The sequence below is a fragment of the Triturus cristatus genome, chromosome 1_2, assembly GCF_964204655.1.
Source record: "Triturus cristatus chromosome 1_2, aTriCri1.1, whole genome shotgun sequence".
NCBI classification, from domain to species: Eukaryota; Metazoa; Chordata; class Amphibia; order Caudata; family Salamandridae; genus Triturus; species Triturus cristatus.
In genome coordinates this window covers 240288033-240314466 of record NC_140580.1, presented here as the reverse complement: position 1 = coordinate 240314466, position 26434 = coordinate 240288033, and positions in this window count along the sequence as shown.

The following is a 26434-nucleotide window of genomic DNA, read 5'->3' as shown; positions in this document are numbered from 1 at the left end:
TCTAAGACCTTAGCTATTAGGCCAGTGTAAGAGTTAAGACCTTAACCAGTAGGCCAGAGTAAGAGTTAAGACCTTAACCATTGGGCCAGAGTACGAGTCTAAGATCTTAGCTATTAGGCCAGAGTAAGAGTTAAGACTTTAACCAGTAGGCCAGAGTAAGAGTTAAGACCTTAACCATTAGGCCAGAGTACGAGTCTAAGACCTTAGCTATTAGGCCAGGGTAAGAGTTAAGACCTTAGCTATTAGGCCAGAGTAAGAGTTAAGACCTTAACCCGTAGGCCATAGTACGAGTCTAAGACCTTAGCTATTAGGCCAGAGTAAGAGTTAAGACCTTAACTATTAGGCCAGAGTTAGAGTTACGACCTTAACCTGTAGGCCAGGGTACGAGTCTAAGACCTTCGCTATTAGGCCAGAGTAAGAGTTAAGACCTTAAGCAGTAGGCCAGAGTAAGAGTTAAGACCTTAACCAATAGGCCAGAGTAAGAGTTAAGACCTTAACCAGTAGGCCAGAGTACGAGTCTAAGACCTTAGCTGTTAGGCCAGAGTAAGAGTTAAGACATTAACCAATAGGCCAGAGTAAGAGTTAAGACCTTAACCAGTAGGCCAGAGTACGAGTCTAAGACCTTAGCTGTTAGGCCAGAGTAAGAGTTAAGACCTTAACCAGTAGGCCAGAGTAAGAGTTAAGACCTTAACCAATAGGCCAGAGTAAGAGTTAAGACCTTAACCATTAGGCCAGAGTACGAGTCTAAGACCTTAGCTATTAGGCCAGGGTAAGAGTTAAGACCTTAGCTATTAGGCCAGAGTAAGAGTTAAGACCTTAACCTGTAGGCCATAGTACGAGTCTAAGACCTTAGCTATTAGGCCAGAGTAAGAGTTAAGACCTTAACTATTAGGCCAGAGTTAGAGTTACGACCTTAACCTGTAGGCCAGAGTACGAGTCTAAGACCTTAGCTATTAGGCCAGAGTAAGAGTTAGGACCTTAAGCAGTAGGCCAGAGTAAGAGTTAAGACCTTAACCAATAGGCCAGAGTAAGAGTTAAGACCTTAACCAGTAGGCCAGAGTACGAGTCTAAGACCTTAGCTGTTAGGCCAGAGTAAGAGTTAAGACATTAACCAATAGGCCAGAGTAAGAGTTAAGACCTTAACCAGTAGGCCAGAGTACGAGTCTAAGACCTTAGCTGTTAGGCCAGAGTAAGAGTTAAGACCTTAACCAGTAGGCCAGAGTACGAGTCTAAGACCTTAGCTATTAGGCCAGTGTAAGAGTTAAGACCTTAACCAGTAGGCCAGAGTAAGAGTTAAGACCTTAACCATTGGGCCAGAGTACGAGTCTAAGATCTTAGCTATTAGGCCAGAGTAAGAGTTAAGACTTTAACCAGTAGGCCAGAGTAAGAGTTAAGACCTTAACCAGTAGGCCAGAGTAAGAGTTAAGACCTTAACCAATAGGCCAGAGTAAGAGTTAAGACCTTAACCAGTAGGCTAGAGTACGAGTCTAAGATCTTAGCTATTAGGACAGAGTAAGAGTTAAGACCTTAGCTATTAGGCCAGAGTAAGAGTTAAGACCTTAACTATTAGGCCAGAGTAAGAGTTATGACCTTAACCTGTAGGCCAGGGTACGAGTCTAAGACCTTCGCTATTAGGCCAGAGTAAGAGTTAAGACCTTAACCATTAAGCCAGAGTACGATTCTAAGACCTTAGCTATTAGGCCAGAGTAAGAGTTAGGACCTTAAGCAGTAGGCCAGAGTAAGAGTTAAGACCTTAACCAATAGGCCAGAGTAAGAGTTAAGACCTTAACCAGTAGGCCAGAGTACGAGTCTAAGACCTTAGCTGTTAGGCCAGAGTAAGAGTTAAGACATTAACCAATAGGCCAGAGTAAGAGTTAAGACCTTAACCAGTAGGCCAGAGTACGAGTCTAAGACCTTAGCTGTTAGGCCAGAGTAAGAGTTAAGACCTTAACCAGTAGGCCAGAGTAAGAGTTAAGACCTTAACCAATAGGCCAGAGTAAGAGTTAAGACCTTAACCAGTAGGCTAGAGTACGAGTCTAAGACCTTAGCTATTAGGACAGAGTAAGAGTTAAGACCTTAGCTATTAGGCCATAGTAAGAGTTAAGACCTTAACCAGTAGGCCAGAGTACGAGTCTAAGACCTTAGCTATTAGGCCAGAGTAAGAGTTAAGACCTTAACCAGTAGGCCAGAGTACGAGTCTAAGACCTTAGCTATTAGGCCAGAGTAAGAGTTAAGACCTTAACCCGTAGGCCATAGTACGAGTCTAAGACCTTAGCTATTCGGCCAGAGTAAGAGTTAAGATCTTAACTATTAGGCCAGAGTAAGAGTTACGACCTTAACCTGTAGGCCAGGGTACGAGTCTAAGACCTTCGCTATTAGGCCAGAGTAAGAGTTAAGACCTTAACTAATAGGCCAGAGTAAGAGTCTAAGACCTTAGCTATTAGGCCAGAGTAAGAGTTAAGACCTTAGCTATTAGGCCAGAGTAAGAGTTAAGACCTTAACCAGTAGGCCAGAGTACGAGTCTAAGACCTTAGCTATTAGGCCAGAGTAAGAGTTAAGACCTTAACTATTAGGCCAGAGTAAGAGTTACAACCTTAACCTGTAGGCCAGGGTACGAGTCTAAGACCTTCGCTATTAGGCCAGAGTATGAGTCTAATACCTTAGCTATTAGGCCAGAGTACGAGTCTAAGACCTTAGCTATTAGGCCAGAGTACTGGTCAAGACCTTACCTACTAGGCCAGAGTACGAGTCTAAGACCTTAGCTATTAGGCCAGTGTAAGAGTTAAGACCTTAACCATTGGGCCAGAGTACGAGTCTAAGATCTTAGCTATTAGGCCAGAGTAAGAGTTAAGACTTTAACCAGTAGGCCAGAGTAAGAGTTAAGACCTTAACCATTAGGCCAGAGTACGAGTCTAAGACCTTAGCTATTAGGCCAGGGTAAGAGTTAAGACCTTAGCTATTAGGCCAGAGTAAGAGTTAAGACCTTAACCCGTAGGCCATAGTACGAGTCTAAGACCTTAGCTATTAGGCCAGAGTAAGAGTTAAGACCTTAACTATTAGGCCAGAGTAAGAGTTACGACCTTAACCTGTAGGCCAGGGTACGAGTCTAAGACCTTCGCTATTAGGCCAGAGTAAGAGTTAAGACCTTAACCATTAAGCCAGAGTACGAGTCTAAGACCTTAGCTATTAGGCCAGAGTAAGAGTTAGGACCTTAAGCAGTAGGCCAGAGTAAGAGTTAAGACCTTAACCAATAGGCCAGAGTAAAAGTTAAGACCTTAACCAGTAGGCCAGAGTACGAGTCTAAGACCTTAGCTGTTAGGCCAGAGTAAGAGTTAAGACATTAACCAATAGGCCAGAGTAAGAGTTAAGACCTTAACCAGTAGGCCAGAGTATGAGTCTAAGACCTTAGCTGTTAGGCCAGAGTAAGAGTTAAGACCTTAACCAGTAGGCCAGAGTAAGAGTTAAGACCTTAACCAATAGGCCAGAGTAAGAGTTAAGACCTTAACCAGTAGGCTAGAGTACAAGTCTAAGACTTTAGCTATTAGGCCAGAGTAAGAGTTAAGACCTTAGCTATTAGGCCAGAGTAAGAGTTAAGACCTTAACCAGTAGGCCAGAGTACGAGTCTAAGACCTTAGCTATTAGGCCAGAGTAAGAGTTAAGACCTTAACCCGTAGGCCATAGTACGAGTCTAAGACCTTAGCTATTAGGCCAGAGTAAGAGTTAAGACCTTAACTATTAGGCCAGAGTAAGAGTTACGACCTTAACCTGTAGGCCAGGGTACGAGTCTAAGACCTTCGCTATTAGGCCAGAGTAAGAGTTAAGACCTTAACCATTAAGCCAGAGTACGAGTCTAAGACCTTAGCTATTAGGCCAGAGTAAGAGTTAGGACCTTAAGCAGTAGGCCAGAGTAAGAGTTAAGACCTTAACCAATAGGCCAGAGTAAGAGTTAAGACCTTAACCAGTAGGCCAGAGTACGAGTCTAAGACCTTAGCTGTTAGGCCAGAGTAAGAGTTAAGACATTAACCAATAGGCCAGAGTAAGAGTTAAGACCTTAACCAGTAGGCCAGAGTACGAGTCTAAGACCTTAGCTATTAGGCCAGAGTAAGAGTTAAGACCTTAGCTATTAGGCCAGAGTAAGAGTTAAGACCTTAACCAGTAGGCCAGAGTACGAGTCTAAGACCTTAGCTATTAGGCCAGAGTAAGAGTTAAGACCTTAACCCGTAGGCCATAGTACGAGTCTAAGACCTTAGCTATTAGGCCAGAGTAAGAGTTAAGACCTTAACTATTAGGCCAGAGTAAGAGTTACAACCTTAACCTGTAGGCCAGGGTACGAGTCTAAGACCTTCGCTATTAGGCCAGAGTATGAGTCTAATACCTTAGCTATTAGGCCAGAGTACGAGTCTAAGACCTTAGCTATTAGGCCAGAGTACTGGTCAAGACCTTACCTACTAGGCCAGAGTACGAGTCTAAGACCTTAGCTATTAGGCCAGTGTAAGAGTTAAGACCTTAACCATTGGGCCAGAGTACGAGTCTAAGATCTTAGCTATTAGGCCAGAGTAAGAGTTAGGACTTTAACCAGTAGGCCAGAGTAAGAGTAAAGACCTTAACCATTAGGCCAGAGTACGAGTCTAAGACCTTAGCTATTAGGCCAGGGTAAGAGTTAAGACCTTAGCTATTAGGCCAGAGTAAGAGTTAAGACCTTAACCCGTAGGCCATAGTACGAGTCTAAGACCTTAGCTATTAGGCCAGAGTAAGAGTTAAGACCTTAACTATTAGGCCAGAGTAAGAGTTACGACCTTAACCTGTAGGCCTGGGTACGAGTCTAAGACCTTCGCTATTAGGCCAGAGTAAGAGTTAAGACCTTAACCAATAGGCCAGAGTAAGAGTTAAGACCTTAACCAGTAGGCCAGAGTACGAGTCTAAGACCTTAGCTATTAGGCCAGAGTAAGGGTTAAGACATTAACCAATAGGCCAGAGTAAGAGTTAAGACCTTAACCAGTAGGCCAGAGTACGAGTCTAAGACCTTAGCTGTTAGGCCAGAGTAAGAGTTAAGACCTTAACCAGTAGGCCAGAGTAAGAGTTAAGACCTTAACCATTAGGCCAGAGTAAGAGTCTAAGACCTTAGCTATTAGGCCAGAGTAAGAGTTAAGACCTTAGCTATTAGGCCAGAGTAAGAGTTAAGACCTTAACCAGTAGGCCAGAGTACGAGTCTAAGACCTTAGCTATTAGGCCAGAGTAAGAGTTAAGACCTTAACCCGTAGGCCATAGTACGAGTCTAAGACCTTAGCTATTAGGCCAGAGTAAGAGTTAAGACCTTAACTATTAGGCCAGAGTAAGAGTTACAACCTTAACCTGTAGGCCAGGGTACGAGTCTAAGACCTTCGCTATTAGGCCAGAGTATGAGTCTAATACCTTAGCTATTAGGCCAGAGTACGAGTCTAAGACCTTAGCTATTAGGCCAGAGTACGAGTCAAGACCTTACCTACTAGGCCAGAGTACGAGTCTAAGACCTTAGCTATTAGGCCAGTGTAAGAGTTAAGACCTTAACCAGTAGGCCAGAGTAAGAGTTAAGACCTTAACCATTGGGCCAGAGTACGAGTCTAAGATCTTAGCTATTAGGCCAGAGAGAGAGTTAAGACTTTAACCAGTAGGCCAGAGTAAGAGTTAAGACCTTAACCATTAGGCCAGAGTACGAGTCTAAGACCTTAGCTGTTAGGCCAGAGTAAGAGTTAAGACATTAACCAATAGGCCAGAGTAAGAGTTAAGACCTTAACCAGTAGGCCAGAGTACGAGTCTAAGACCTTAGCTGTTAGGCCAGAGTAAGAGTTAAGACCTTAACCAGTAGGCCAGAGTAAGAGTTAAGACCTTAACCAATAGGCCAGAGTAAGAGTTAAGACCTTAACCAGTAGGCTAGAGTACGAGTCTAAGACTTTAGCTATTAGGCCAGAGTAAGAGTTAAGACCTTAGCTATTAGGCCAGAGTAAGAGTTAAGACCTTAACCAGTAGGCCAGAGTACGAGTCTAAGACCTTAGCTATTAGGCCAGAGTAAGAGTTAAGACCTTAACCCGTAGGCCATAGTACGAGTCTAAGACCTTAGCTATTAGGCCAGAGTAAGAGTTAAGACCTTAACTATTAGGCCAGAGTAAGAGTTACGACCTTAACCTGTAGGCCAGGGTACGAGTCTAAGACCTTCGCTATTAGGCCAGAGTAAGAGTTAAGACCTTAACCATTGGGCCAGAGTACGAGTCTAAGACCTTAGCTATTAGGCCAGTGTAAGAGTTAAGACCTTAACCAGTAGGCCAGAGTAAGAGTTAAGACCTTAACCATTGGGCCAGAATACGAGTCTAAGATCTTAGCTATTAGGCCAGAGTAAGAGTTAAGACTTTAACCAGTAGGCCAGAGTAAGAGTTAAGACCTTAACCAGTAGGCCAGAGTAAGAGTTAAGACCTTAACCAATAGGCCAGAGTAAGAGTTAAGACCTTAACCAGTAGGCTAGAGTACGAGTCTAAGATCTTAGCTATTAGGACAGAGTAAGAGTTAAGACCTTAGCTATTAGGCCAGAGTAAGAGTTAAGACCTTAACTATTAGGCCAGAGTAAGAGTTATGACCTTAACCTGTAGGCCAGGGTACGAGTCTAAGACCTTCGCTATTAGGCCAGAGTAAGAGTTAAGACCTTAACCATTAAGCCAGAGTACGATTCTAAGACCTTAGCTATTAGGCCAGAGTAAGAGTTAGGACCTTAAGCAGTAGGCCAGAGTAAGAGTTAAGACCTTAACCAATAGGCCAGAGTAAGAGTTAAGACCTTAACCAGTAGGCCAGAGTACGAGTCTAAGACCTTAGCTGTTAGGCCAGAGTAAGAGTTAAGACATTAACCAATAGGCCAGAGTAAGAGTTAAGACCTTAACCAGTAGGCCAGAGTACGAGTCTAAGACCTTAGCTGTTAGGCCAGAGTAAGAGTTAAGACCTTAACCAGTAGGCCAGAGTAAGAGTTAAGACCTTAACCAATAGGCCAGAGTAAGAGTTAAGACCTTAACCAGTAGGCTAGAGTACGAGTCTAAGACTTTAGCTATTAGGCCAGAGTAAGAGTTAAGACCTTAGCTATTAGGCCAGAGTAAGAGTTAAGACCTTAACCAGTAGGCCAGAGTACGAGTCTAAGACCTTAGCTATTAGGCCAGAGTAAGAGTTAAGACCTTAACCCGTAGGCCATAGTACAAGTCTAAGACCTTAGCTATTAGGCCAGAGTAAGAGTTAAGACCTTAACTATTAGGCCAGAGTAAGAGTTACGACCTTAACCTGTAGGCCAGGGTACGAGTCTAAGACCTTCGCTATTAGGCCAGAGTAAGAGTTAAGACCTTAACCATTGGGCCAGAGTACGAGTCTAAGACCTTAGCTATTAGGCCAGTGTAAGAGTTAAGACCTTAACCAGTAGGCCAGAGTAAGAGTTAAGACCTTAACCATTGGGCCAGAGTACGAGTCTAAGATCTTAGCTATTAGGCCAGAGTAAGAGTTAAGACTTTAACCAGTAGGCCAGAGTAAGAGTTAAGACCTTAACCAGTAGGCCAGAGTAAGAGTTACGACCTTAACCTGTAGGCCAGGGTACGAGTCTAAGACCTTCGCTATTAGGCCAGAGTAAGAGTTAAGACCTTAACCATTAAGCCAGAGTACGAGTCTAAGACCTTAGCTATTAGGCCAGAGTAAGAGTTAGGACCTTAAGCAGTAGGCCAGAGTAAGAGTTAAGACCTTAACCAATAGGCCAGAGTAAGAGTTATGACCTTAACCAGTAGGCCAGAGTACGAGTCTAAGACCTTAGCTGTTAGGCCAGAGTAAGAGTTAAGACCTTAACCATTAGGCCAGAGTAAGAGTTAAGACCTTAACCAGTAGGCCAGAGTACGAGTCTAAGACCTTAGCTGTTAGGCCAGAGTAAGAGTTAAGACCTTAACCAGTAGGCCAGAGTAAGAGTTAAGACCTTAACCAATAGGCCAGAGTAAGAGTTAAGACCTTAACCAGTAGGCCAGAGTACGAGTCTAAGACCTTAGCTATTAGGCCAGAGTAAGGGTTAAGACATTAACCAATAGGCCAGAGTAAGAGTTAGGACCTTAACCAGTAGGCCAGAGTACGAGTCTAAGACCTTAGCTGTTAGGCCAGAGTAAGAGTTAAGACCTTAACCAGTAGGCCAGAGTAAGAGTTAAGACCTTAACCAATAGGCCAGAGTAAGAGTCTAAGACCTTAGCTATTAGGCCAGAGTAAGAGTTAAGACCTTAGCTATTAGGCCAGAGTAAGAGTTAAGACCTTAACCAGTAGGCCAGAGTACGAGTCTAAGACCTTAGCTATTAGGCCAGAGTAAGAGTTAAGACCTTAACCCGTAGGCCATAGTACGAGTCTAAGACCTTAGCTATTAGGCCAGAGTAAGAGTTAAGACCTTAACTATTAGGCCAGAGTAAGAGTTACAACCTTAACCTGTAGGCCAGGGTACGAGTCTAAGACCTTCGCTATTAGGCCAGAGTATGAGTCTAATACCTTAGCTATTAGGCCAGAGTACGAGTCTAAGACCTTAGCTATTAGGCCAGAGTACGAGTCAAGACCTTACCTACTAGGCCAGAGTACGAGTCTAAGACCTTAGCTATTAGGCCAGTGTAAGAGTTAAGACCTTAACCAGTTGGCCAGAGTAAGAGTTAAGACCTTAACCATTGGGCCAGAGTACGAGTCTAAGATCTTAGCTATTAGGCCAGAGTAAGAGTTAAGACTTTAACCAGTAGGCCAGAGTAAGAGTTAAGACCTTAACCATTAGGCCAGAGTACGAGTCTAAGACCTTAGCTATTAGGCCAGGGTAAGAGTTAAGACCTTAGCTATTAGGCCAGAGTAAGAGTTAAGACCTTAACCATTAAGCCAGAGTACGAGTCTAAGACCTTAGCTATTAGGCCAGAGTAAGAGTTAGGACCTTAAGCAGTAGGCCAGAGTAAGAGTTAAGACCTTAACCAATAGGCCAGAGTAAGAGTTAAGACCTTAACCAGTAGGCCAGAGTATGAGTCTAAGACCTTAGCTGTTAGGCCAGAGTAAGAGTTAAGACATTAACCAATAGGCCAGAGTAAGAGTTAAGACCTTAACCAGTAGGCCAGAGTACGAGTCTAAGACCTTAGCTGTTAGGCCAGAGTAAGAGTTAAGACCTTAACCAGTAGGCCAGAGTAAGAGTTAAGACCTTAACCAATAGGCCAGAGTAAGAGTTAAGACCTTAACCAGTAGGCTAGAGTACGAGTCTAAGACTTTAGCTATTAGGCCAGAGTAAGAGTTAAGACCTTAGCTATTAGGCCAGAGTAAGAGTTAAGACCTTAACCAGTAGGCCAGAGTACGAGTCTAAGACCTTAGCTATTAGGCCAGAGTAAGAGTTAAGACCTTCACCCGTAGGCCATAGTAAGAGTCTAAGACCTTAGCTATTAGGCCAGAGTAAGAGTTAAGACCTTAACTATTAGGCCAGAGTAAGAGTTACGACCTTAACCTGTAGGCCAGGGTATGAGTCTAAGACCTTCGCTATTAGGCCAGAGTAAGAGTTAAGACCTTAACCATTGGGCCAGAGTACGAGTCTAAGACCTTAGCTATTAGGCCAGTGTAAGAGTTAAGACCTTAACCAGTAGGCCAGAGTAAGAGTTAAGACCTTAACCATTGGGCCAGAGTACGAGTCTAAGATCTTAGCTATTAGGCCAGAGTAAGAGTTAAGACTTTAACCAGTAGGCCAGAGTAAGAGTTAGGACCTTAAGCAGTAGGCCAGAGTAAGAGTTAAGACCTTAACCAATAGGCCAGAGTAAGAGTTAAGACCTTAACCAGTAGGCCAGAGTATGAGTCTAAGACCTTAGCTGTTAGGCCAGAGTAAGAGTTAAGACATTAACCAATAGGCCAGAGTAAGAGTTAAGACCTTAACCAGTAGGCCAGAGTACGAGTCTAAGACCTTAGCTGTTAGGCCAGAGTAAGAGTTAAGACCTTAACCAGTAGGCCAGAGTAAGAGTTAAGACCTTAACCAATAGGCCAGAGTAAGAGTTAAGACCTTAACCAGTAGGCTAGAGTACGAGTCTAAGACTTTAGCTATTAGGCCAGAGTAAGAGTTAAGACCTTAGCTATTAGGCCAGAGTAAGAGTTAAGACCTTAACCAGTAGGCCAGAGTACGAGTCTAAGACCTTAGCTATTAGGCCAGAGTAAGAGTTAAGACCTTAACCCGTAGGCCATAGTAAGAGTCTAAGACCTTAGCTATTAGGCCAGAGTAAGAGTTAAGACCTTAACTATTAGGCCAGAGTAAGAGTTACGACCTTAACCTGTAGGCCAGGGTACGAGTCTAAGACCTTCGCTATTAGGCCAGAGTAAGAGTTAAGACCTTAACCATTGGGCCAGAGTACGAGTCTAAGACCTTAGCTATTAGGCCAGTGTAAGAGTTAAGACCTTAACCAGTAGGCCAGAGTAAGAGTTAAGACCTTAACCATTGGGCCAGAGTACGAGTCTAAGATCTTAGCTATTAGGCCAGAGTAAGAGTTAAGACTTTAACCAGTAGGCCAGAGTAAGAGTTAAGACCTTAACCAGTAGGCCAGAGTAAGAGTTAAGACCTTAACCAATAGGCCAGAGTAAGAGTTAAGACCTTAACCAGTAGGCTAGAGTACGAGTCTAAGACCTTAGCTATTAGGACAGAGTAAGAGTTAAGACATTAGCTATTAGGCCAGAGTAAGAGTTAAGACCTTAACTATTAGGCCAGAGTAAGAGTTATGACCTTAACCTGTAGGCCAGGGTACGAGTCTAAGACCTTCGCTATTAGGCCAGAGTAAGAGTTAAGACCTTAACCATTAAGCCAGAGTACGATTCTAAGACCTTAGCTATTAGGCCAGAGTAAGAGTTAGGACCTTAAGCAGTAGGCCAGAGTAAGAGTTAAGACCTTAACCAATAGGCCAGAGTAAGAGTTAAGACCTTAACCAGTAGGCCAGAGTACGAGTCTAAGACCTTAGCTGTTAGGCCAGAGTAAGAGTTAAGACATTAACCAATAGGCCAGAGTAAGAGTTAATACCTTAACCAGTAGGCCAGAGTACGAGTCTAAGACCTTAGCTGTTAGGCCAGAGTAAGAGTTAAGACCTTAACCAGTAGGCCAGAGTAAGAGTTAAGACCTTAACCAATAGGCCAGAGTAAGAGTTAAGACCTTAACCAGTAGGCTAGAGTACGAGTCTAAGACCTTAGCTATTAGGACAGAGTAAGAGTTAAGACCTTAGCTATTAGGCCATAGTAAGAGTTAAGACCTTAACCAGTAGGCCAGAGTACGAGTCTAAGACCTTAGCTATTAGGCCAGAGTAAGAGTTAAGACCTTAACCCGTAGGCCATAGTACGAGTCTAAGACCTTAGCTATTAGGCCAGAGTAAGAGTTAAGACCTTAACTATTAGGCCAGAGTAAGAGTTACGACCTTAACCTGTAGGCCAGGGTACGAGTCTAAGACCTTCGCTATTAGGCCAGAGTAAGAGTTAAGACCTTAACCATTAAGCCAGAGTACGAGTCTAAGACCTTAGCTATTAGACCAGAGTAAGAGTTAGGACCTTAAGCAGTAGGCCAGAGTAAGAGTTAAGACCTTAACCAATAGGCCAGAGTAAGAGTTAAGACCTTAACCATTGGGCCAGAATACGAGTCTAAGATCTTAGCTATTAGGCCAGAGTAAGAGTTAAGACTTTAACCAGTAGGCCAGAGTAAGAGTTAAGACCTTAACCAGTAGGCCAGAGTAAGAGTTAAGACCTTAACCAATAGGCCAGAGTAAGAGTTAAGACCTTAACCAGTAGGCTAGAGTACGAGTCTAAGATCTTAGCTATTAGGACAGAGTAAGAGTTAAGACCTTAGCTATTAGGCCAGAGTAAGAGTTAAGACCTTAACTATTAGGCCAGAGTAAGAGTTATGACCTTAACCTGTAGGCCAGGGTACGAGTCTAAGACCTTCGCTATTAGGCCAGAGTAAGAGTTAAGACCTTAACCATTAAGCCAGAGTACGATTCTAAGACCTTAGCTATTAGGCCAGAGTAAGAGTTAGGACCTTAAGCAGTAGGCCAGAGTAAGAGTTAAGACCTTAACCAATAGGCCAGAGTAAGAGTTAAGACCTTAACCAGTAGGCCAGAGTACGAGTCTAAGACCTTAGCTGTTAGGCCAGAGTAAGAGTTAAGACATTAACCAATAGGCCAGAGTAAGAGTTAAGACCTTAACCAGTAGGCCAGAGTACGAGTCTAAGACCTTAGCTGTTAGGCCAGAGTAAGAGTTAAGACCTTAACCAGTAGGCCAGAGTAAGAGTTAAGACCTTAACCAATAGGCCAGAGTAAGAGTTAAGACCTTAACCAGTAGGCTAGAGTACGAGTCTAAGACTTTAGCTATTAGGCCAGAGTAAGAGTTAAGACCTTAGCTATTAGGCCAGAGTAAGAGTTAAGACCTTAACCAGTAGGCCAGAGTACGAGTCTAAGACCTTAGCTATTAGGCCAGAGTAAGAGTTAAGACCTTAACCCGTAGGCCATAGTACGAGTCTAAGACCTTAGCTATTAGGCCAGAGTAAGAGTTAAGACCTTAACTATTAGGCCAGAGTAAGAGTTACGACCTTAACCTGTAGGCCAGGGTACGAGTCTAAGACCTTCGCTATTAGGCCAGAGTAAGAGTTAAGACCTTAACCATTGGGCCAGAGTACGAGTCTAAGACCTTAGCTATTAGGCCAGTGTAAGAGTTAAGACCTTAACCAGTAGGCCAGAGTAAGAGTTAAGACCTTAACCATTGGGCCAGAGTACGAGTCTAAGATCTTAGCTATTAGGCCAGAGTAAGAGTTAAGACTTTAACCAGTAGGCCAGAGTAAGAGTTAAGACCTTAACCAGTAGGCCAGAGTAAGAGTTACGACCTTAACCTGTAGGCCAGGGTACGAGTCTAAGACCTTCGCTATTAGGCCAGAGTAAGAGTTAAGACCTTAACCATTAAGCCAGAGTACGAGTCTAAGACCTTAGCTATTAGGCCAGAGTAAGAGTTAGGACCTTAAGCAGTAGGCAAGAGTAAGAGTTAAGACCTTAACCAATAGGCCAGAGTAAGAGTTATGACCTTAACCAGTAGGCCAGAGTACGAGTCTAAGACCTTAGCTGTTAGGCCAGAGTAAGAGTTAAGACCTTAACCATTAGGCCAGAGTAAGAGTTAAGACCTTAACCAGTAGGCCAGAGTACGAGTCTAAGACCTTAGCTGTTAGGCCAGAGTAAGAGTTAAGACCTTAACCAGTAGGCCAGAGTAAGAGTTAAGACCTTAACCAATAGGCCAGAGTAAGAGTTAAGACCTTAACCAGTAGGCCAGAGTACGAGTCTAAGACCTTAGCTATTAGGCCAGAGTAAGGGTTAAGACATTAACCAATAGGCCAGAGTAAGAGTTAGGACCTTAACCAGTAGGCCAGAGTACGAGTCTAAGACCTTAGCTGTTAGGCCAGAGTAAGAGTTAAGACCTTAACCAGTAGGCCAGAGTAAGAGTTAAGACCTTAACCAATAGGCCAGAGTAAGAGTCTAAGACCTTAGCTATTAGGCCAGAGTAAGAGTTAAGACCTTAGCTATTAGGCCAGAGTAAGAGTTAAGACCTTAACCAGTAGGCCAGAGTACGAGTCTAAGACCTTAGCTATTAGGCCAGAGTAAGAGTTAAGACCTTAACCCGTAGGCCATAGTACGAGTCTAAGACCTTAGCTATTAGGCCAGAGTAAGAGTTAAGACCTTAACTATTAGGCCAGAGTAAGAGTTACAACCTTAACCTGTAGGCCAGGGTACGAGTCTAAGACCTTCGCTATTAGGCCAGAGTATGAGTCTAATACCTTAGCTATTAGGCCAGAGTACGAGTCTAAGACCTTAGCTATTAGGCCAGAGTACGAGTCAAGACCTTACCTACTAGGCCAGAGTACGAGTCTAAGACCTTAGCTATTAGGCCAGTGTAAGAGTTAAGACCTTAACCAGTTGGCCAGAGTAAGAGTTAAGACCTTAACCATTGGGCCAGAGTACGAGTCTAAGATCTTAGCTATTAGGCCAGAGTAAGAGTTAAGACTTTAACCAGTAGGCCAGAGTAAGAGTTAAGACCTTAACCATTAGGCCAGAGTACGAGTCTAAGACCTTAGCTATTAGGCCAGGGTAAGAGTTAAGACCTTAGCTATTAGGCCAGAGTAAGAGTTAAGACCTTAACCATTAAGCCAGAGTACGAGTCTAAGACCTTAGCTATTAGGCCAGAGTAAGAGTTAGGACCTTAAGCAGTAGGCCAGAGTAAGAGTTAAGACCTTAACCAATAGGCCAGAGTAAGAGTTAAGACCTTAACCAGTAGGCCAGAGTATGAGTCTAAGACCTTAGCTGTTAGGCCAGAGTAAGAGTTAAGACATTAACCAATAGGCCAGAGTAAGAGTTAAGACCTTAACCAGTAGGCCAGAGTACGAGTCTAAGACCTTAGCTGTTAGGCCAGAGTAAGAGTTAAGACCTTAACCAGTAGGCCAGAGTAAGAGTTAAGACCTTAACCAATAGGCCAGAGTAAGAGTTAAGACCTTAACCAGTAGGCTAGAGTACGAGTCTAAGACTTTAGCTATTAGGCCAGAGTAAGAGTTAAGACCTTAGCTATTAGGCCAGAGTAAGAGTTAAGACCTTAACCAGTAGGCCAGAGTACGAGTCTAAGACCTTAGCTATTAGGCCAGAGTAAGAGTTAAGACCTTAACCCGTAGGCCATAGTAAGAGTCTAAGACCTTAGCTATTAGGCCAGAGTAAGAGTTAAGACCTTAACTATTAGGCCAGAGTAAGAGTTACGACCTTAACCTGTAGGCCAGGGTACGAGTCTAAGACCTTCGCTATTAGGCCAGAGTAAGAGTTAAGACCTTAACCATTGGGCCAGAGTACGAGTCTAAGACCTTAGCTATTAGGCCAGTGTAAGAGTTAAGACCTTAACCAGTAGGCCAGAGTAAGAGTTAAGACCTTAACCATTGGGCCAGAGTACGAGTCTAAGATCTTAGCTATTAGGCCAGAGTAAGAGTTAAGACTTTAACCAGTAGGCCAGAGTAAGAGTTAAGACCTTAACCAGTAGGCCAGAGTAAGAGTTAAGACCTTAACCAATAGGCCAGAGTAAGAGTTAAGACCTTAACCAGTAGGCTAGAGTACGAGTCTAAGACCTTAGCTATTAGGACAGAGTAAGAGTTAAGACCTTAGCTATTAGGCCAGAGTAAGAGTTAAGACCTTAACTATTAGGCCAGAGTAAGAGTTATGACCTTAACCTGTAGGCCAGGGTACGAGTCTAAGACCTTCGCTATTAGGCCAGAGTAAGAGTTAAGACCTTAACCATTAAGCCAGAGTACGATTCTAAGACCTTAGCTATTAGGCCAGAGTAAGAGTTAGGACCTTAAGCAGTAGGCCAGAGTAAGAGTTAAGACCTTAACCAATAGGCCAGAGTAAGAGTTAAGACCTTAACCAGTAGGCCAGAGTACGAGTCTAAGACCTTAGCTGTTAGGCCAGAGTAAGAGTTAAGACATTAACCATTAGGCCAGAGTAAGAGTTAAGACCTTAACCAGTAGGCCAGAGTACGAGTCTAAGACCTTAGCTGTTAGGCCAGAGTAAGAGTTAAGACCTTAACCAGTAGGCCAGAGTAAGAGTTAAGACCTTAACCAATAGGCCAGAGTAAGAGTTAAGACCTTAACCAGTAGGCCAGAGTACGAGTCTAAGACCTTAGCTATTAGGCCAGAGTAAGGGTTAAGACATTAACCAATAGGCCAGAGTAAGAGTTAGGACCTTAACCAGTAGGCCAGAGTACGAGTCTAAGACCTTAGCTGTTAGGCCAGAGTAAGAGTTAAGACCTTAACCAGTAGGCCAGAGTAAGAGTTAAGACCTTAACCAATAGGCCAGAGTAAGAGTCTAAGACCTTAGCTATTAGGCCAGAGTAAGAGTTAAGACCTTAGCTATTAGGCCAGAGTAAGAGTTAAGACCTTAACCAGTAGGCCAGAGTACGAGTCTAAGACCTTAGCTATTAGGCCAGAGTAAGAGTTAAGACCTTAACCCGTAGGCCATAGTACGAGTCTAAGACCTTAGCTATTAGGCCAGAGTAAGAGTTAAGACCTTAACTATTAGGCCAGAGTAAGAGTTACAACCTTAACCTGTAGGCCAGGGTACGAGTCTAAGACCTTCGCTATTAGGCCAGAGTATGAGTCTAATACCTTAGCTATTAGGCCAGAGTACGAGTCTAAGACCTTAGCTATTAGGCCAGAGTACGAGTCAAGACCTTACCTACTAGGCCAGAGTACGAGTCTAAGACCTTAGCTATTAGGCCAGTGTAAGAGTTAAGACCTTAACCAGTAGGCCAGAGTAAGAGTTAAGACCTTAACCATTGGGCCAGAGTACGAGTCTAAGATCTTAGCTATTAGGCCAGAGTAAGAGTTAAGACTTTAACCAGTAGGCCAGAGTAAGAGTTAAGACCTTAACCATTAGGCCAGAGTACGAGTCTAAGACCTTAGCTATTAGGCCAGGGTAAGAGTTAAGACCTTAGCTATTAGGCCAGAGTAAGAGTTAAGACCTTAACCATTAAGCCAGAGTACGAGTCTAAGACCTTAGCTATTAGGCCAGAGTAAGAGTTAGGACCTTAAGCAGTAGGCCAGAGTAAGAGTTAAGACCTTAACCAATAGGCCAGAGTAAGAGTTAAGACCTTAACCAGTAGGCCAGAGTATGAGTCTAAGACCTTAGCTGTTAGGCCAGAGTAAGAGTTAAGACATTAACCAATAGGCCAGAGTAAGAGTTAAGACCTTAACCAGTAGGCCAGAGTACGAGTCTAAGACCTTAGCTGTTAGGCCAGAGTAAGAGTTAAGACCTTAACCAGTAGGCCAGAGTAAGAGTTAAGACCTTAACCAATAGGCCAGAGTAAGAGTTAAGACCTTAACCAGTAGGCTAGAGTACGAGTCTAAGACTTTAGCTATTAGGCCAGAGTAAGAGTTAAGACCTTAGCTATTAGGCCAGAGTAAGAGTTAAGACCTTAACCAGTAGGCCAGAGTACGAGTCTAAGACCTTAGCTATTAGGCCAGAGTAAGAGTTAAGACCTTAACCCGTAGGCCATAGTAAGAGTCTAAGACCTTAGCTATTAGGCCAGAGTAAGAGTTAAGACCTTAACTATTAGGCCAGAGTAAGAGTTACGACCTTAACCTGTAGGCCAGGGTACGAGTCTAAGACCTTCGCTATTAGGCCAGAGTAAGAGTTAAGACCTTAACCATTGGGCCAGAGTACGAGTCTAAGACCTTAGCTATTAGGCCAGTGTAAGAGTTAAGACCTTAACCAGTAGGCCAGAGTAAGAGTTAAGACCTTAACCATTGGGCCAGAGTACGAGTCTAAGATCTTAGCTATTAGGCCAGAGTAAGAGTTAAGACTTTAACCAGTAGGCCAGAGTAAGAGTTAGGACCTTAAGCAGTAGGCCAGAGTAAGAGTTAAGACCTTAACCAATAGGCCAGAGTAAGAGTTAAGACCTTAACCAGTAGGCCAGAGTATGAGTCTAAGACCTTAGCTGTTAGGCCAGAGTAAGAGTTAAGACATTAACCAATAGGCCAGAGTAAGAGTTAAGACCTTAACCAGTAGGCCAGAGTACGAGTCTAAGACCTTAGCTGTTAGGCCAGAGTAAGAGTTCAGACCTTAACCAGTAGGCCAGAGTAAGAGTTAAGACCTTAACCAATAGGCCAGAGTAAGAGTTAAGACCTTAACCAGTAGGCTAGAGTACGAGTCTAAGACTTTAGCTATTAGGCCAGAGTAAGAGTTAAGACCTTAGCTATTAGGCCAGAGTAAGAGTTAAGACCTTAACCAGTAGGCCAGAGTACGAGTCTAAGACCTTAGCTATTAGGCCAGAGTAAGAGTTAAGACCTTAACCCGTAGGCCATAGTAAGAGTCTAAGACCTTAGCTATTAGGCCAGAGTAAGAGTTAAGACCTTAACTATTAGGCCAGAGTAAGAGTTACGACCTTAACCTGTAGGCTAGGGTACGAGTCTAAGACCTTCGCTATTAGGCCAGAGTAAGAGTTAAGACCTTAACCATTGGGCCAGAGTACGAGTCTAAGACCTTAGCTATTAGGCCAGTGTAAGAGTTAAGACCTTAACCAGTAGGCCAGAGTAAGAGTTAAGACCTTAACCATTGGGCCAGAGTACGAGTCTAAGATCTTAGCTATTAGGCCAGAGTAAGAGTTAAGACTTTAACCAGTAGGCCAGAGTAAGAGTTAAGACCTTAACCAGTAGGCCAGAGTAAGAGTTAAGACCTTAACCAATAGGCCAGAGTAAGAGTTAAGACCTTAACCAGTAGGCTAGAGTACGAGTCTAAGACCTTAACCATTAGGCCAGAGTACGTGTCTAAGACCTTAGCTATTAGGCCAGAATAAGAGTTAAGACCTTAACTATTAGGCCAGAGTAAGAGTTATGACCTTAACCTGTAGGCCAGGGTACGAGTCTAAGACCTTCGCTATTAGGCCAGAGTAAGAGTTAAGACCTTAACCATTAAGCCAGAGTACGATTCTAAGACCTTAGCTATTAGGCCAGAGTAAGAGTTAGGACCTTAAGCAGTAGGCCAGAGTAAGAGTTAAGACCTTAACCAATAGGCCAGAGTAAGAGTTAAGACCTTAACCAGTAGGCCAGAGTACGAGTCTAAGACCTTAGCTGTTAGGCCAGAGTAAGAGTTAAGACATTAACCAATAGGCCAGAGTAAGAGTTAATACCTTAACCAGTAGGCCAGAGTACGAGTCTAAGACCTTAGCTGTTAGGCCAGAGTAAGAGTTAAGACCTTAACCAGTAGGCCAGAGTAAGAGTTAAGACCTTAACCAATAGGCCAGAGTAAGAGTTAAGACCTTAACCAGTAGGCTAGAGTACGAGTCTAAGACCTTAGCTATTAGGACAGAGTAAGAGTTAAGACCTTAGCTATTAGGCCATAGTAAGAGTTAAGACCTTAACCAGTAGGCCAGAGTACGAGTCTAAGACCTTAGCTATTAGGCCAGAGTAAGAGTTAAGACCTTAACCCGTAGGCCATAGTACGAGTCTAAGACCTTAGCTATTAGGCCAGAGTAAGAGTTAAGACCTTAACTATTAGGCCAGAGTAAGAGTTACGACCTTAACCTGTAGGCCAGGGTACGAGTCTAAGACCTTCGCTATTAGGCCAGAGTAAGAGTTAAGACCTTAACCATTAAGCCAGAGTACGAGTCTAAGACCTTAGCTATTAGACCAGAGTAAGAGTTAGGACCTTAAGCAGTAGGCCAGAGTAAGAGTTAAGACCTTAACCAATAGGCCAGAGTAAGAGTTATGACCTTAACCAGTAGGCCAGAGTACGAGTCTAAGACCTTAGCTGTTAGGCCAGAGTAAGAGTTAAGACCTTAACCATTAGGCCAGAGTAAGAGTTAAGACCTTAACCAGTAGGCCAGAGTACGAGTCTAAGACCTTAGCTGTTAGGCCAGAGTAAGAGTTAAGACCTTAACCAGTAGGCCAGAGTAAGAGTTAAGACCTTAACCAATAGGCCAGAGTAAGAGTTAAGACCTTAACCAGTAGGCCAGAGTACGAGTCTAAGACCTTAGCTATTAGGCCAGAGTAAGGGTTAAGACATTAACCAATAGGCCAGAGTAAGAGTTAGGACCTTAACCAGTAGGCCAGAGTACGAGTCTAAGACCTTAGCTGTTAGGCCAGAGTAAGAGTTAAGACCTTAACCAGTAGGCCAGAGTAAGAGTTAAGACCTTAACCAATAGGCCAGAGTAAGAGTCTAAGACCTTAGCTATTAGGCCAGAGTAAGAGTTAAGACCTTAGCTATTAGGCCAGAGTAAGAGTTAAGACCTTAACCAGTAGGCCAGAGTACGAGTCTAAGACCTTAGCTATTAGGCCAGAGTAAGAGTTAAGACCTTAACTATTAGGCCAGAGTAAGAGTTACAACCTTAACCTGTAGGCCAGGGTACGAGTCTAAGACCTTCGCTATTAGGCCAGAGTATGAGTCTAATACCTTAGCTATTAGGCCAGAGTACGTGTCTAAGACCTTAGCTATTAGGCCAGAGTACGAGTCAAGACCTTACCTACTAGGCCAGAGTACGAGTCTAAGACCTTAGCTATTAGGCCAGTGTAAGAGTTAAGACCTTAACCAGTAGGCCAGAGTAAGAGTTAAGACTTTAACCATTGGGCCAGAGTACGAGTCTAAGATCTTAGCTATTAGGCCAGAGTAAGAGTTAAGACTTTAACCAGTAGGCCAGAGTAAGAGTTAAGACCTTAACCATTAGGCCAGAGTACGAGTCTAAGACCTTAGCTATTAGGCCAGGGTAAGAGTTAAGACCTTAGCTTTTAGGCCAGAGTAAGAGTTAAGACCTTAACCCGTAGGCCATAGTACGAGTCTAAGACCTTAGCTATTAGGCCAGAGTAAGAGTTAAGACCTTAACTATTAGGCCAGAGTAAGAGTTACGACCTTAACCTGTAGGCCAGGGTACGAGTCTAAGACCTTCGCTATTAGGCCAGAGTAAGAGTTAAGACCTTAACCATTAAGCCAGAGTACGAGTCTAAGACCTTAGCTATTAGGCCAGAGTAAGAGTTAGGACCTTAAGCAGTAGGCCAGAGTAAGAGTTAAGACCTTAACCAATAGGCCAGAGTAAGAGTTAAGACCTTAACCCGTAGGCCAGAGTACGAGTCTAAGACCTTAGCTGTTAGGCCAGAGTAAGAGTTAAGACATTAACCAATAGGCCAGAGTAAGAGTTAAGACCTTAACCAGTAGGCCAGAGTACGAGTCTAAGACCTTAGCTGTTAGGCCAGAGTAAGAGTTAAGACCTTAACCAGTAGGCCAGAGTAAGAGTTAAGACCTTAACCAATAGGCCAGAGTAAGAGTTAAGACCTTAACCAGTAGGCTAGAGTACGAGTCTAAGACTTTAGCTATTAGGCCAGAGTAAGAGTTAAGACCTTAGCTATTAGGCCAGAGTAAGAGTTAAGACCTTAACCAGTAGGCCAGAGTACGAGTCTAAGACCTTAGCTATTAGGCCAGAGTAAGAGTTAAGACCTTAACCCGTAGGCCATAGTACGAGTCTAAGACCTTAGCTATTAGGCCAGAGTAAGAGTTAAGACCTTAACTATTAGGCCAGAGTAAGAGTTACGACCTTAACCTGTAGGCCAGGGTACGAGTCTAAGACCTTCGCTATTAGGCCAGAGTAAGAGTTAAGACCTTAACCATTGGGCCAGAGTACGAGTCTAAGACCTTAGCTATTAGGCCAGTGTAAGAGTTAAGACCTTAACCAGTAGGCCAGAGTAAGAGTTAAGACCTTAACCATTGGGCCAGAGTACGAGTCTAAGATCTTAGCTATTAGGCCAGAGTAAGAGTTAAGACTTTAACCAGTAGGCCAGAGTAAGAGTTAAGACCTTAACCATTAGGCCAGAGTACGAGTCTAAGACCTTAGCTATTAGGCCAGAGTAAGAGTTAAGACCTTAACCATTAAGCCAGAGTACGAGTCTAAGACCTTAGCTATTAGGCCAGAGTACGAGTCAAGACCTTACCTACTAGGCCAGAGTACGAGTCTAAGACCTTAGCTATTAGGCCAGTGTAAGAGTTAAGACCTTAACCAGTAGGCCAGAGTAAGAGTTAAGACCTTAACCATTGGGCCAGAGTACGAGTCTAAGACCTTAGCTATTAGGCCAGAGTAAGAGTTAAGACCTTAACTATTAGGCCAGAGTAAGAGTTACGACCTTAACCTGTAGGCCAGGGTACGAGTCTAAGACCTTAGCTATTAGGCCAGAGTAAGAGTTAAGACCTTAACCCGTAGGCCATAGTACGAGTCTAAGACCTTAGCTATTAGGCCAGAGTAAGAGTTAAGACCTTAACTATTAGGCCAGAGTAAGAGTTACGACCTTAACCTGTAGGCCAGGGTACGAGTCTAAGACCTTCGCTATTAGGCCAGAGTAAGAGTTAAGACCTTAACCATTAAGCCAGAGTACGAGTCTAAGACCTTAGCTATTAGGCCAGAGTAAGAGTTAGGACCTTAAGCAGTAGGCCAGAGTAAGAGTTAAGACCTTAACCAATAGGCCAGAGTAAGAGTTAAGACCTTAACCAGTAGGCCAGAGTACGAGTCTAAGACCTTAGCTGTTAGGCCAGAGTAAGAGTTCAGACATTAACCAATAGGCCAGAGTAAGAGTTAAGACCTTAACCAGTAGGCCAGAGTACGAGTCTAAGACCTTAGCTGTTAGGCCAGAGTAAGAGTTAAGACCTTAACCAGTAGGCCAGAGTAAGAGTTAAGACCTTAACCAATAGGCCAGAGTAAGAGTTAAGACCTTAACCAGTAGGCCAGAGTACGAGTCTAAGACCTTAGCTATTAGGCCAGAGTAAGGGTTAAGACATTAACCAATAGGCCAGAGTAAGAGTTAAGACCTTAACCAGTAGGCCAGAGTAAGAGTTAAGACCTTAACCATTAGGTCACAGTAAGAGTCTAAGACCTTAGCTATTAGGCCAGAGTAAGAGTTAAGACCTTAGCTATTAGGCCAGAGTAAGAGTTAAGACCTTAACCAGTAGGCCAGAGTACGAGTCTAAGACCTGTAGGCCATAGTACGAGTCTAAGACCTTAGCTATTAGGCCAGAGTAAGAGTTAAGACCTTAACTATTAGGCCAGAGTAAGAGTTACGACCTTAACCTGTAGGCCAGGGTACGAGTCTAAGACCTTCGCTATTAGGCCAGAGTAAGAGTTAAGACCTTAACCATTAAGCCAGAGTACGAGTCTAAGACCTTAGCTATTAGGCCAGAGTAAGAGTTAAGACCTTAACCCGTAGGCCATAGTACGAGTCTAAGACCTTAGCTATTAGGCCAGAGTAAGAGTTAAGACCTTAACTATTAGGCCAGAGTAAGAGTTACAACCTTAACCTGTAGGCCAGGGTACGAGTCTAAGACCTTCGCTATTAGGCCAGAGTACGAGTCTAATACCTTAGCTATTAGGCCAGAGTACGAGTCTAAGACCTTAGCTATTAGGCCAGAGTAAGAGTTAAGACCTTAACCAGTAGGCCAGAGTATGAGTCTAAGACCTTAGCTATTAGGCCAGAATACGAGTCTAAGACCTTACCTACTAGGCCAGAGTACGAGTCTAAGACCTTAGCTATTAGGCCAGTGTAAGAGTTAAGACCTTAACCAGTAGGCCAGAGTAAGAGTTAAGACCTTAACCATTAGGCCAGAGTACGAGTCTAAGATCTTAGATATTAGGCGAGAGTAAGAGTTAAGACCTTAACCAGTAGGCCAGAGTAAGAGTTAAGACCTTAACCATTAGGCCAGACTACGAGTCTAAGACCTTAGCTATTAGGCCAGGGTAAGAGTTAAGACCTTAGCTATTAGGCCAGAGTAAGAGTTAAGACCTTAACCATTAGGCCAGAGTATGAGTCTAAGACCTTAGCTATTAGGCCAGAGTAAGAGTTAAGACCTTAGCTATTAGGTCAGAGTAAGAGTTAAGACCTTAACCAGTAGGCCAGAGTAAGAGTTAAGACCTTAACCAGTAGGCCAGAGTAAGAGTTAAGACCTTAACCATTAGGCCAGAGTAAGAGTCTAAGAACTTAGCTATTAGGCCAGAGTAAGAGTTAAGACCTTAGCTATTAGGCCAGAGTAATAGTTAAGACCTTACCATTAGGCCACTGTACGAGTTTAAGACCTTAGCTATTAGGCTAGAGTTAGAGTTAAGACCTTAGCTATTAGGCCAGAGTAAGAGTTAAGACCTTAACCAGTAGGCCAGAGTAAGAGTTAAGACCTTAACCAGTAGGCCAGAGTACGAGTCTAAGACCTTAGCTATTAGGCCAGAGTAAGAGTTAAGGCATTAACCAGTAGGCCAGAGTACGAGTCTAAGACCTTAGCAATTAGGCCAGAGTACGAGTCTAAGACCTTAGTTATTAGCCAGAGTAAGAGTTAAGACCTTAACCAGTAGGCCAGAGTACGAGTCTAAGACCTTAGCTATTAGGCAAGAGTACGAGTCTAAGACCTTAGCTATTAGGCCAGAGTAAGAGTTAAGACCTTAGCTATTAGGCCAGAGTAAGAGTTAAGACCTTAACCAGTAGGCCAGAGTACGAGTCTAAGACCTTAGCTATTAGGCCAGAGTAGGAGTTAAGACCTTAACCCGTAGGCCATAGTACGAGTCTAAGACCTTAGCTATTAGGCCAGAGTAAGATTTAAGGCCTTAACTATTAGGCCAGAGTAAGAGTTATGACCTTAACCTGTAGGCCAGGGTACGAGTCTAAGACCTTCGCTATTAGGCCAGAGTCAGAGTTAAGACCTTAACCATTAAGCCAGAGTACGAGTCTAAGACCTTAGCTATTAGGCCAGAGTAAGAGTTAGGACCTTAAGCAGTAGGCCAGAGTAAGAGTTAAGACCTTAACCAATAGGCCAGAGTAAGAGTTAAGACCTTAACCAGTAGGCCAGAGTACGAGTCTAAGACCTTAGCTGTTAGGCCAGAGTAAGAGTTAAGACCTTAACCATTAGGCCAGAGTAAGAGTTAAGACCTTAACCAGTAGGCCAGAGTACGAGTCTAAGACCTTAGCTGTTAGGCCAGAGTAAGAGTTAAGACCTTAACCAGTAGGCCAGAGTAAGAGTTAAGACCTTAACCAATAGGCCAGAGTAAGAGTTAAGACCTTAACCAGTAGGCCAGAGTACGAGTCTAAGACCTTAGCTATTAGGCCAGAGTAAGGGTTAAGACATTAACCAATAGGCCAGAGTAAGAGTTAAGACCTTAACCAGTAGGCCAGAGTACGAGTCTAAGACCTTAGCTGTTAGGCCAGAGTAAGAGTTAAGACCTTAACCAGTAGGCCAGAGTAAGAGTTAAGACCTTAACCATTAGGCCAGAGTAAAAGGCTAAGACCTTAGCTATTAGGCCAGAGTAAGAGTTAAGACCTTAGCTATTAGGCCAGAGTAAGAGTTAAGACCTTAACCAGTAGGCCAGAGTACGAGTCTAAGACCTTAGCTATTAGGCCAGAGTAAGAGTTAAGACCTTAACCCGTAGGCCATAGTACGAGTCTAAGACCTTAGCTATTAGGCCAGAGTAAGAGTTAAGACCTTAACTATTAGGCCAGAGTAAGAGTTACAACCTTAACCTGTAGGCCAGGGTACGAGTCTAAGACCTTCGCTATTAGGCCAGAGTATGAGTCTAATACCTTAGCTATTAGGCCAGAGTACGAGTCTAAGACCTTAGCTATTAGGCCAGAGTACGAGTCAAGACCTTACCTACTAGGCCAGAGTACGAGTCTAAGACCTCAGCTATTAGGCCAGTGTAAGAGTTAAGACCTTAACCAGTAGGCCAGAGTAAGAGTTAAGACCTTAACCATTGGGCCAGAGTACGAGTCTAAGATCTTAGCTATTAGGCCAGAGTGAGAGTTAAGACTTTAAAAAGTAGGCCAGAGTAAGAGTTAAGACCTTAACCATTAGGCCAGAGTACGAGTCTAAGACCTTAGCTATTAGGCCAGGGTAAGAGTTAAGACCTTAGCTATTAGGCCAGAGTAAGAGTTAAGACCTTAACCATTAGGCCAGAGTATGAGTCTAAGACCTTAGCTATTAGGCCAGAGTAAGAGTTAAGACCTTAGCTATTAGGCCAGAGTAAGAGTTAAGACCTTATCTATTAGGTCAGAGTAAGAGTTAAGACCTTAACCAGAAGGCCAGAGTAAGAGTTAAGACCTTAACCAGTAGGCCAGAGTAAGAGTTAAGACCTTAACCAGTAGGCCAGAGTAAGAGTTAAGACCTTAACCATTAGGCCAGAGTACGAGTCTAAGACCTTAGCTATTAGGCCAGAGTAAGAGTTAAGACCTTAGCTATTAGGCCAGAGTAAGAGTTAAGACCTTACCATTAGGCCAGTGTACGAGTTTAAGACCTTAGCTATTAGGCTAGAGTTAGAGTTAAGACCTTAGCTATTAGGCCAGAGTAAGAGTTAAGACCTTAACCAGTAGGCCAGAGTAAGAGTTAAGACCTTAACCAGTAGGCCAGAGTACGAGTCTAAGACCTTAGCTATTAGGCCAGAGTAAGAGTTAAGACATTAACCAGTAGGCCAGAGTACGAGTCTAAGACCTTAGCTATTAGGCCAGAGTACGAGTCTAAGACCTTAGTTATTAGGCCAGAGTAAGAGTTAAGACCTTAACCAGTAGGCCAGAGTACCAGTCTAAGACCTTAGCTATTGGGCAAGAGTACGGGTCTAAGACCTTAGCTATTAGGCCAGAGTAAGAGTTAAGACCTTAGCTATTAGGCCAGAGTAAGAGTTAAGACCTTAACCAGTAGGCCAGAGTACGAGTCTAAGACCTTAGCTATTAGGCCAGAGTAAGAGTTAAGACCTGAACCCGTAGGCCATAGTACGAGTCTAAGACCTTATCTATTAGGCCAGAGTAAGAGTTAAGACCTTAACTATTAGGCCAGAGTAAGAGTTATGACCTTAACCTGTAGGCCAGGGTACGAGTCTAAGACCTTCGCTATTAGGCCAGAGTAAGAGTTAAGACCTT